Genomic DNA, 13,159 nt, shown 5'->3' with positions numbered 1-13,159 from the left:
ATATTTTTTATTCTAAAGTTATGAGGTAAGGAAACCCCGACAATAATTAATGAACACTCTGTATATAGAAGTATTACTAGACTGGATGTTAACTACATAACTGGACAGCATCTTTTTGATTGTCGCTAAGTAGATTGATTACATCATTGGGAACCAACTACTGCATTATAGATTTTGATTTTATTATTGTAAATTGCCTCTAATTGTGATTAGTTTGTCCTGAAAAACTAATTTTAGTTCATTTCCCAATCTGTAATATAACTTATAATACTTGAAAAAAAACACTGTAATGTAAGTTTTTTTAATTGATATCTATTTTATTAATCTATTTAAGGAAACATTGCAACATTACTGGACTGGACATTAACTACATTATTGGACAATATCTTTTTGATTCTAACTAAATAGATATACCTATGTCATCGGGAAGTAATTATTGTATTATTGCCTTTGATTTTAATACTGAAAATAGCATCTAATTGTGATTCGTTTGTCGCAACAAACTAATTGCAGTCCGTTTCCCAACAGTTTGCAATGTAACAAATAATTTTGGAATAAACTAGCAATGTAAGTTTTTTAATTGATATTTTGCCAAAGAACTCCATTTCAAACTTCCTATATTGAAACTTTCCCTCCTAATGTTTGTATGCATCCATTCCTCAATTTGTCGCAGCACCTTTTTTCAATAATAGTATGACATATATACATCACAGTTGCAAGAAATGTGAGATTTCAGCTAAGATTTGTTGAAGAAAATAAAAAGATTTTTAAAAATTCTGCTACAGATATCCTGGCAAAGGAGAAAATAAACAATTCCTAAACAGCACAATACCGAGAAATGTGAGATTTTAGCTAAGATTTGTTGAAAAAAATAAAAACATCTAAAAAAAAATCTCTGTAGATATACTGGGAAAGATGTAAAATAAATAATTCTTAAAGTTTTCTTTCGACAGAGGAGATTCTAAAATAGCTTCCGAAACGTGTTTAGGCTGGCTCACCAAGCCCTGTCTTTGGGCACGGTCTCTCCCCAATCAACGTCTATAATCATTAGGCCTTACGTTTTTCAATGCCAATATCCAATAAATATTCTCCACCTTTTAAGGTCGGCGTGCCTTTCCCAGTGCGACCACGGACTTCTCGTCTCTCCGTCCATTAGTTTGTCAGCGACGGTCCAATTCTCCAATGAGGCTCATTAATGGCGGTGCAGTGGAACGAAACCGACACTCTCGAATATCCCAAAGGACACGCAGCAGGACATCAAAGTCCCAGAGAATCAAAGAGCTTCATTAAACTTCGGTTAACTTTATGGAAAACTTTTCTCGGCTGTTTGGACAGGATTTTAATGCATGCGGCGGGCTGCTTCAGTTTTTCGACGGGAGGTGATTTTATGTGGCAGACTGATTAAGCACTTGCTGGGGAGGATGGACCTGAATGTTTTGCATGGAAATTTGTCAGGTATTTAAATTCTTTTGAAGCGCTGTTGGTGCATGATAGGTTCGTAATTTTTAGGGAACTTTCCGCTGTTCTTTCTAATAGAGACGCTAATTTACAACTTCTCTAGTTTGGTAGCTAGTTGTTTCAACAGAAGGACGAAAAGAGATTAGGAGAGTTTTTAAAAATTTAGGAATGTAATGTTCAGCTTATTATTTTTGCATATATGTAGTATATATAGAAAATGTTTTTGTATTTATAAAGAAATTAAAACTTAAAACCGCATTTAATATTTATGTTTTTGTTTTGTCATGTAGCATGAAAAGTTATTTTATAATTGCTGAATCATAAATAATCATAAATAAGTTGAAAAGTATGATTGTTGATATCATACCGATAATTCATTTTTTTATGTGTTTGCAAAAATGATTAATAAAAAACTTAAAGAACAAAATTAGTTATAATAACTTTCCGTTTTAAAGCCACACCAGGGGTATTTTGGGACGGATCTCGTAATTTTGAACAGTGATCAGATGATGAGGACACCATCTGAGCTGGCACATCCTCTCTCCAAAACTTTCATACCACATCAATTGGTGACGTTTGGTCCCGACGGATTTAAGTTGCACCAGACCACTTACACGATTGTTATTCGGTGGAATCGGGTCTGGAACCTGAAACCCCCGGTTCGGAAGCCGAGACTTCAAAGAACTAAGTGGCTGAAATTAGGTCTTTTCCCTTACGCAAAATTACTTAAATTTTTTAATCAATTATTTTATTAGTTAATAGGGACCTCAATTGAGCAAAAAATAATTGGTGCTAATAGTACAGAAAATTTTAATTGTTGTTCAATGAAGCAATTACTTTTACACTTCCGTTCTATATATCTGTTTCATGAGTTGAAAATTGGTTTGAATATCATCATCAGTTTTTTTAAAATTATTTATTCGAGTTACAAAAGATACAATAGCGATTTTATTATCACCAACCTTACAACTGTTTCGTTTATTTTCGACAGAGTGTAATGTAAACGAATGCGTTCAAAATTAAATGTATTGAGAAAATATAGATTATGTTCAATTTTTAAATGAACGATTACATACTGCATTTTATATAAATAATAGCAACTTAAAAGAACTATGCCAGTAAAAGTAAAAATTTTGCTTTAAAGTTAATGTCCAAAGAAAGTAGTTTTTCTTTTCCTTTGAATTTAACATTAGAAAAAGCTCCAAAGTGAAAAATTTGCTGAAACAATCAATATGGCGTTCATTTAATCATAATCGCAAAACATTGCTATGAATTGAATTTCTAAAGAAATTCTGAAAATTTAATAATATTCGAAAAAATTCACATCCATATTGTGTTACTAAAATATAATTCTTTTAAATATTAAGAATGCTTAAAAATAATTTTCTACCCACTATTGAGGAAAAAACGATTTATTTTTAAAAGTTGGACTTTTATATAAATTTCCAAAAAGCTTTTCTTGACTATCACCTATTATCAAAGAAGTAGCATTGTGTCGATTTTGCTGGTTTTAGATGAAACAATTAGGTGTCTGCTCTTTCGAGACTTACATTATGTGCGTGTATGTACACACACACACACACACACACACACACACACACACACACACACAGAGAGAGAGAGAGAGAGAGAGAGAGAGAGAGAGAGATGCAGATACATAAAAGCTGCACTCTACAAATAGATAAAAGCTGCAATGAAACAATATATTCACTCTTTGTACTGGAACACGGAAAACAACTTTTCAGGACGCATTTTCTTTCTCTCTTAACATGTTGACATTCATGCTCTCCATATTCAGGTGACAACAAAATTTCTCATTCAGTATAGAATTTAATGCAATTAGAACATGTCTATGTTTAACTTATGTCTATTTGTTTTAGCATGTCGTTCACCATGTGAATCACCTATGACTCACAATTACTGACTAATTAGATATTCTATTCTCTACTTCAATTAGGAAGTAGCAAAGAATGAAATGTCTTATTAGATAGTGGTCCAATTCACAGGCTCGAATTATGGCAGTGAAAGAGTTAAATAAACAAGAGCATCCCTTTTACCCAGATTATGCGAATGCAAATAAATAAATAAAACTTAAAACTCTCCTCTACCCAATGATGTATCCTAAGTATCCTTTATCCGTTTTTTTAAGTAATATCATCACCGACCCAGCCTAGCCAGTTAGTGTAAAGCTCATAAAGTGCTGTTGGGGAAACAAAATTCTTATATACAAACTGCAACTATAAATGGGAGGAAATTATTGACATAAACCAAAATCATTACAACAAATTTTATATTTTGTAACATTACAACAATATCGCAAAATAAAACAATTCTAACAAACTCGCACAAAGCCTATTAAAGTATTCATTTTAATATTAAATGGAAATGAAATACCATTTCATTTTTATTCCTGCCACAGACGGTTGCATATGACATCACAGAATTTAAAATAACTTTTTCTAATTTTGGCAGACGCTTTCTGTCTCTTTTTGTAAAATTTAAACCAAATGTGACGGTATTACTTGCTCATTTTTTACGATGAAATTTTTTGGTATTTGATCATCTAAAAACAAAATGATTGGCATCATGAATTGAGCCAAAGAGGCACAGTGAAGAATTTAGTTTTCGATGCTATTGAGATAATAGGTAAATGTTCAGAGTTTCCAGTGGAAAGAAAATTAAATAATTTTTTTATGTATTAAATGTTTTTTTTTATTCACAGGGATATGAAACTTCTTTTCAGAAAACTCTTCTTCTTTATAGAAAACTCTTTTTAACTTTATTTACAAAAAATTCCTTTTAACTTTATTTCCGGAAAATTTCTTTTAACTTTATTTCCGGAAAATTTCTTTTAACTTGATTTACAGAAAACTTCTTTTAACTTTATTTACAGAAAACTTCTTTTAACTTTATTTACAGAAAATTCCTTTTAACATTATTTACGGAAAATTTCTTTTAACTTTATTAGGATTATTTAGGCCTGCCACTTCGCAGAACCGCAATGGTTATCTAAATGAATATTAATCTTGACGCCATTTCCCAGAACCCAACAGACTGCCTCCATATGTTGTCTTTCATTAGAAACTAATACTTTAAATCTATTACTTTCTTTTAGAATAATTTTGAATCTAAAATATATTATTAAAATGTTACAGCATATAGTTAAGTATTTGTAATAAAATATATATTCCATGCTTTCTCGTTGATTTTATTTCGAGACGCGATTCTACTTTTTTATTTCCTTAAACGAGAATTCCACGCTTACATTAATTCACTTACTGTAATGTCGGGAGATAGATAATTTCCTGTGCATTTAAAGCTATTTCAAATATCCAACCAAGTAATATTTATGCATGGGAAATTGCAGGAAACTCACTCCATTTATTCTGAGAGTAGCCACTTGCAGCTTTTTGGCATGGTATCAAACGAAGACAACAGACAAAGAAACAATGAATGCCCCATTAAATGAGCATTGACTTTTCTAAAATCAAGAATAAAAATCTTCATGAATTTCAAACAGCAGAGGGAAAATGGCAAAAGCACCATGAAGCAATTGAAAATTTATCTTTTTATAATTTTTTTTACAAAACAAATTTTTTTTACTAATAAATAGCAAAATAAATTGATTTGATTATATTTCTGATTTTTTTTCATTGCTTGTCCTATACTAGTTACCTTATTTCGTGTAATTTTATATCATAAGACAATTTATATAATATATATTATTAACCCTTTACATTCGGAAAAGTAATCTCATGCATAACCTAATTATCATATTCACCTAATACAGGGGCTTATTTTTTGTTCCTAAAAATAAATATATATAATTGTTTCAAGTTGAATTTCTCTGAAAAATTAATCTACATCTTTTCACCATTTAGTTAGCTTTTATAACAATCAAAATTGTAAAATAAATAAATACAAAGCCAAAATAATGCATCGCCTTGAATAGGAATTGAGAGGCGCCATCCAAGCTCATAGAATTAAAATAATTAGCTTTTAACTTCCAATATTTTATAAAATAATTGTGTAACAGTGTGATCTTTTTCGATTCAGAATATTTTTACTTTTACTTCCTGGGTGGGTTTATATATACATGAGTTTATGTCTTCAGAAAAGCTTCTACGGCAACAGGACTCCAATATGAGAGTAATTGGTTACTTTGATGATCTCAATTAATTCTGGACATTATCAAATTTGCATCGACAACTTTAGAGCAAATAGTAGTATGTTCATATTGACTGTCCAATCATCAATGTGGGAAATGAGATCCAAAAAATTGAAACCAGGATTGCTATTAACGTGAAGAACTATAGAAAGAATCCACAAGGTGACTTCAATTCCTTGCTGGATCATCTGTTTACAATTACCGAATGATTAACATGCCATGGCCACTTTGATGTTCTCAACTCACTCCGGACATTATCAAATTTGCATCGAAAATTTTAAATAAAAAGTTCATATTGACTGTCCAGTCATCAGTGAGGGAAAATATTCAGATCAGGATTATTATTATTGTGAAGAGCAGTAGAAGGAAGCAATCAGGGATTTCAATCCCTTGTTGGATAGTCTATTTACAGTTATCAAATGAATAAAGCGTAACGTCCATGCCATATAAAATATTTACATAACATGTAAGTGCCGTCTATGTATACTACGTCTATTTACAATTATCGAATAAAGCGTAACGTCCATGCCGTGTAAAATATTTACACAACATACAAGTGCCATCTTTGTATATTACGTCTATTTACAGTATATTGTCTATTTACAGTTATCAAATGAATAAAGCGTAATGTCCATGCCGTGTAAAATATTTGCATAACATGCAAGTGCCATCTATGTCTATTACGTCTATTTACAGTATATTGTCCATTTACAGTTATCAAATGAATAAAGCGTAACGTATATGCCGTGTAAAATATTTACATAACATGCAACTGCCATCTATGTATACTACGTCTATTTACAGTATATTGTCTATTTACAGTTATCAAATGAATAAAACGTAACGTCCATGTCATGTAAAATATTTACAAACCAATATATATATATATATAAACCAATATTTACTAACCAATATTGGCATATTACCGTGTAAAATGTGTACCGTGTAAAATATTTACATAACATGTAAGTGCCATCTATGTATATTACGCCTATTTACAGTATATTGTCTATTTATAGTTATCAAATGAATAAAACGTAACATCCATGTCGTGTAAAATATTTACAAACCAATATATTTAAACCAATATTTACAAACCAATATTGGTATATTACCGTGTAAAATATATGCGGTGTAAAATATTTACATAACATGTAAGTGCCATCTATGTATATTACGCCTATTTACAGTATATTGTCTATTTATAGTTATCAAATGAATAAAGCGTAACATCCATGTCGTGTAAAATATTTACAAACCAATATATATATATAAACCAATATTTACTAACCAATATTGGCATATTACAGTGTAAAATGTGTGCCGTGTAAAATATTTACATAACATGTAAGTGCCATCTATGTATATTACGCCTATTTACAGTATATTGTCTATTTATAGTTATCAAATGAATAAAGCGTAACATCCATGTCGTGTAAAATATTTACAAACCAATATATATATATATATAAACCAATATTTACTAACCAATATTGGCATATTACAGTGTAAAATGTGTGCCGTGTAAAATATTTACATAACATGTAAGTGCCATCTATGTATATTACGCCTATTTACAGTATATTGTCTATTTATAGTTATCAAATGAATAAAGCGTAACATCCATGTCGTGTAAAATATTTACAAACCAATATATATATAAACCAATATTTACTAACCAATATTGGCATATTACAGTGTAAAATGTGTGCCGTGTAAAATATTTACATAACATGTAAGTGCCATCTATGTATATTACGCCTATTTACAGTATATTGTCTATTTATAGTTATCAAATGAATAAAGCGTAACATCCATGTCGTGTAAAATATTTACAAACCAATATATTTAAACCAATATTTACAAACCAATATTGGTATATTACCGTGTAAAATATATGCGGTGTAAAATATTTACATAACATGTAAGTGCCATCTATGTATATTACGCCTATTTACAGTATATTGTCTATTTATAGTTATCAAATGAATAAAGCGTAACATCCATGTCGTGTAAAATATTTACAAACCAATATATATATATAAACCAATATTTACTAACCAATATTGGCATATTACAGTGTAAAATGTGTGCCGTGTAAAATATTTACATAACATGTAAGTGCCATCTATGTATATTACGCCTATTTACAGTATATTGTCTATTTATAGTTATCAAATGAATAAAGCGTAACATCCATGTCGTGTAAAATATTTACAAACCAATATATATATATATATATAAACCAATATTTACTAACCAATATTGGCATATTACAGTGTAAAATGTGTGCCGTGTAAAATATTTACATAACATGTAAGTGCCATCTATGTATATTACGCCTATTTACAGTATATTGTCTATTTATAGTTATCAAATGAATAAAGCGTAACATCCATGTCGTGTAAAATATTTACAAACCAATATATATATAAACCAATATTTACTAACCAATATTGGCATATTACAGTGTAAAATGTGTGCCGTGTAAAATATTTACATAACATGTAAGTGCCATCTATGTATATTACGCCTATTTACAGTATATTGTCTATTTATAGTTATCAAATGAATAAAGCGTAACATCCATGTCGTGTAAAATATTTACAAACCAATATATTTAAACCAATATTTACAAACCAATATTGGTATATTACCGTGTAAAATATATGCGGTGTAAAATATTTACATAACATGTAAGTGCCCTCTATGTATATTACGCTTGAAGGAATTAAAACATAATGAACATAAATTGCAGTTCGAACCTGATATTCCCCAGTCCCAAAACCTTTGAGGTTAATTGAACTGAACATAAAAGTTAATTAATTTTAAACACAAGAAAAATGTTTTAAGAGAGAAAATCTAACCATATTTGGTATTTAAAACTTAATTGCATATTATACTACATTTATTAACTATATTTACATCTTTACTCTGCACATCATAACCATTTTAATTCTGAAAATTACACATTGAGTACAGAAATGAAGGCGATGGCAAGGATTCGAAAATAATAAATAATAATGAACTATCATTACAATAGTCAATTTAATTCAGAACTTTTAACCGGTAATGATAAATGAATTTTAGATTCAGGTAGTTTATCGTATTTGCATGCATACATCGAATATATTATATTTCCTATTTAAGTAATTCTTTAAATTTCGATAAATTATTTCTTAAAATAATTGTTTGAATTTCGATAAACTATTAAAAATATTTACGATAAAACTTGTTAAAAGTAATATAAAAATTGTTGATACTTACCCAATTAGTTAAATGGATTCACTTTTTCAGAAACAAAATAATAAGCGAGAGCTTGAATTCTTTACTGGGTCAAATAATATTTATTTTCATATTTGAAACAGCTTTCTTCTTCTTCTATTTGTCAATATCTTCAAATATGAAAAAAAAAATTTCATTAAAATTGTATTCATTTATTCATTTTTTAAATAAAGCAGGATAAATTTTAGCTGGAATTTACAGCAGAAATTGTGAAAATATTTTTTGCTAATATCGGGTTTATATATCAAGTATTCTTAAAATATTAGATTCAGTCATTAGTTGTTATTCTTCATGCCTGTGATTGAATCATCTATTTAATGATATGATCCTTTCTTTGTTATTTCTTAACTGTCATCTAATTAGAAATGAGATATCAATCATTGGCAAATCACGCGGTAGCCAATAGTAGTAAAACGCAAGTTTAAAAATTTTGTACTCTGTAATTCAACTATTTTAAGTTAGAGTAGAATACAAATATAATTTTACTTTGTGTTTTTATTGTGGTGTGGCTCATCAAAAAGCAAAATTCATATTTGGAAGAGAAAATAGCATATTTTATTTAAAAAGATGCAAAAAACAAAACAAAAAAAAGTAAGCGAAAAAGATATATTCACTTACTATTATTGCTACTTCAAGGACTTGTAAGTACATACGAATTCTGATTTTAGAATAAATCAGTTATGCAGTTAACATATATTTTATTTCATATAATTAACCCCTTAACTGTTTTACTCTTTTGTTATCTAATAAGTACTTTTCATTTCCAGAATGTGCTATTTCACTTATTTAGCTTAGATTGTATACAGAACTTGAATTATATATGAATTATGCAGGGTTTGTACATCGAATGATAGCATTTGTGAATTATTTAATTTCGGATTATAAGTTTCAGAAGTGATATTTCAATAGGCCGTCTGACGGCCAGTCATTTCGTGTAACACGCCTTCTAAATGATAACCTCTTTTTTTTAAAATTTAAGGTAGTTATTGGTGAAATTATTCTGGACAAGGGGAAAACATCTAATCATTTTTGGGGTTCTAAAAGACTTATTCACATTTTCATAAATATTTTTTGTAAACAAAATAAAGATATAAACAAGCATTCATTCAAAAACTCAGGGATTTGAAACTGCGAAAAGCTTTTACCGGACAGATAGCATCGATATATTTTATCCTTTGTTTGAAATCACGCGAAAATCTTTCTCTCTTATCTGGAGATTTTCCGAGCTGTCTAAGAAAAAAAAAACAAAAACAAAGAAAAAACAAACGTTTGTCCATCTAAAATCGCAACTCCACCTCCTGATCGTCATTCTAGAAAAAACTTCAAAAATAAGAACATTAAAAAAATATCTCGTTGCAAAGCTGTGTAGGATTCGAATAAAATATTTGAGAAGATATTTTTTTTCCACTTTTGCAGACGATTTTGATTCTGAAGTTTGAAGATCTTTTTCTTTATTACGGTACTTGGGGTTTCGAGGTTTCTTTTCTTTTTTTTTCTTTGAATGATCAGTTTCAGCTGGAATAAGGGAACTTGTAGTAAATATTATTTTATATACCAACTTGATGTTCCGGAAATAACGAAGCTGAAACGTTAACATGTTCCAAATAATAAAGATAGAAGCAGAAAAAGGAAGAAAAATAAATTTCACCAACACGATAATATTTTATAAGTATGTAATAAATGGTAACATTTTATCTTCTTTGCATTTCCGATTTATTCTTGTCTGTAAAAAGTTATGTTTCCTATACTTTTGAGTATGAAACCAGATGGAGTTTCCTATATAATATTATATTAATGTAGATTTTGTGCATTCCCAACATGGTGATAAAATTGAGTGTGCCTTTGTTTCGACCGGTTATTTCAAAATTTGGCACAAATTTACAATTTTAGGAAAACACTTCATGTTAGATTTCATTTGCCTAAGTCATAATCCTGCATACCTGACAGATAATTAGCCCTTTGAGGAATTTTATTCATCAATTGATGCAGATTTATGATTTTGATGATTAGATATACAAATGGTATTGAGCATTGCTATGAGGTATACAAATGGTATTGAGCATTGCTATGAGGTATACAAATGGTATTGAGCATTGGCATGAGGTATACAAATGGTATTGAACATTGACATGAGGTATACAAATGGTATTGAGGCATCGGTATGAAATATACAAATGCAATTCAGGCATTGGTATGTGGTATACAAATGGTATTGAGGAATTGATATTAAATATACAAATAGTATTGAGGCATTTGTATGAGATACAATTTATAATTGCGATATACAATATAATCCGTGAAGATGAGCGCAAAACAGATCTTGTTGTTGAAAGCCATTTTTTTAAAGCAATGAATTCTCATGATGGATCCCATACATATTCAAAATATTCCAAAGTTTAAAATCGTTTTAAAATCGAAAAATAACATTAATATAAAAACATTTCATATATGAATTAAGGAGAAGGAGAATTTGAATGAGAGATGATACTATAGATTTAAATGCATCACAAATAAATCTTTACAGCTGGAATCTTACAGCAAAAAAAGGGGGAGAGGAGGACTTACATTTGGTACTCTAGAATAAATGAATGCTGATTAAGAAGTGAAACATAGTCACTATTGAATTAACGGGTTTTCATTTAGAATGTTTGATCACATCATTCATTTTATTAAATGATTAATTTTTTTAAAATTAGGTATTCCCAAGACTGATTATAAGCACATTAAGAATATTTCGTAGTGTGAAACACTTTTTTTGAAATAAAAATAGCCGCTGTAGCAATTATTTAAAAACATTTCAGATACGAGCTACGTCGAATCACTATTTCCATTTGGAAGTTAGTTCAGAATATTTGAGTATAAAACATTCAATACTTATTTTTCTTAAATTTAAGAATTCCCCGATGGATCATACAGAATATTATCATTTATGTAAGTTTCAATATTTTCTCTCGGTTGAAATGTTTTTTAAAATCAAGGATAGACATTATCTTAATTATTTTTAAAACTTCTCATATTGTAACTAGGAAGGATGGATAGTTTGTGTCAAATTTGGTTAAAAATTCTTGAGCCTGTAATAATCCTCGTTATTGAATGCTCAATACATCCAACACACCATATATCTAAACATTCCCCAGATGGATCATTTACACTTTCAACATTTAAGTAATATTCCAAAATCTTCCTTAGTTTGAAACGTTTAAAAAAACACATATTCACTATCACACTTATTTCATAACTTCATACTTATTATTTGAGAATGATAGTGTTGACTGAATTAGTAATATATTTCCATCCCAAAAATACAACTATATGACATGATCTTAAGGCTGCCACGATGTAAAAAAAATTAATAAGCTTCAAAAACAGCCGATAGGTATGTTGTACTGACAAAAAGAAGTCATCTTATAACATGGAAGATAATACTAATGAACACATCTTGACATACAACAAACTAAGTTAGGTTCTCAATTCGGAAAAGAAAGAAATGAAGGAAGTCAGTCCAAAATTCGGAGGAAACGTGAAATTTCAACTAATAAGATTTTTTTTTTTAGAAAATGTAAGTTGATGATAAAATAAAGAAGGAAGAAGCAACCGCTTTGAATGGAAAGTTTCTTTTCGCCTTAGGATATGTCATTCAGCCATAATGCGGAGAAACGCAATAAAGTTTTTCGCTTTTTTCTTCGTCAAAATGAAGAGGAAATAATCTCATCACACATGGTCCAAGGGATGTCCATTTCCTCTTCCTAGTGTGTTTCTTATTGCCTGTTTCTGTGGACATCATCATTTTTTTTAAACTGGCTGATTCTTGTCACTTCAGAGATTCAATGATTTTTTTTCTTTTAAAATTTTTCATTCGAGTATATACTCGAAAAAAAAATTGCAGTTTATCAAACTCAAAGTTTTGCAATTTATGTACTACTACAAAAAATGTGATATAAGGAAATCGATAAAATCTCAAATATATATATATATATTGTAACTGACATACTCCCACTGGGAGGACACCTCAAAAAGGAGCATAAGAATCTTCCGATATGGAAGTTGGTTCTCGCCACACTAGTGGGTGAAGAAATGGTGAGGGGGGGTCGGTTACTTCCTATTGATGACGTAACGTACTTCTTACGGAAGGGTTGTACCATGGCCGGTGACGGGTCTTAGGACTCAATCGTGATTCCTGCCATTATTGCTATCTCAGTGGTCTTGTCATTCAGATTTTTCCGTGTGCCTTCGGGTGGGTTAGGTTAA

General features: G+C 29.7%; 1 long non-coding RNA gene across 1 annotated transcript in view; it reads right to left on the bottom strand.

Moving 5' to 3' along the window:
• Nucleotides 1–9,016, bottom strand: part of LOC129984268 (uncharacterized) — a 55,973-nt gene extending 46,957 nt beyond the window's left edge. Inside the window, exon 1 of the long non-coding RNA XR_008785477.1 lies at nucleotides 8,894–9,016. This is a non-coding gene — a long non-coding RNA (uncharacterized LOC129984268). The remainder of the gene's footprint in view (nucleotides 1–8,893) is intronic.
• Between the last annotated feature and the right edge of the window lie 4,143 nt (nucleotides 9,017–13,159).

This window comes from Argiope bruennichi, chromosome 9, assembly GCF_947563725.1.
Source record: "Argiope bruennichi chromosome 9, qqArgBrue1.1, whole genome shotgun sequence".
Lineage (NCBI taxonomy): Eukaryota > Metazoa > Arthropoda > Arachnida > Araneae > Araneidae > Argiope > Argiope bruennichi.
The sequence above is the reverse complement of the archived record's forward strand: the minus strand, read 5'-3'. Positions and strand labels throughout refer to the sequence as shown.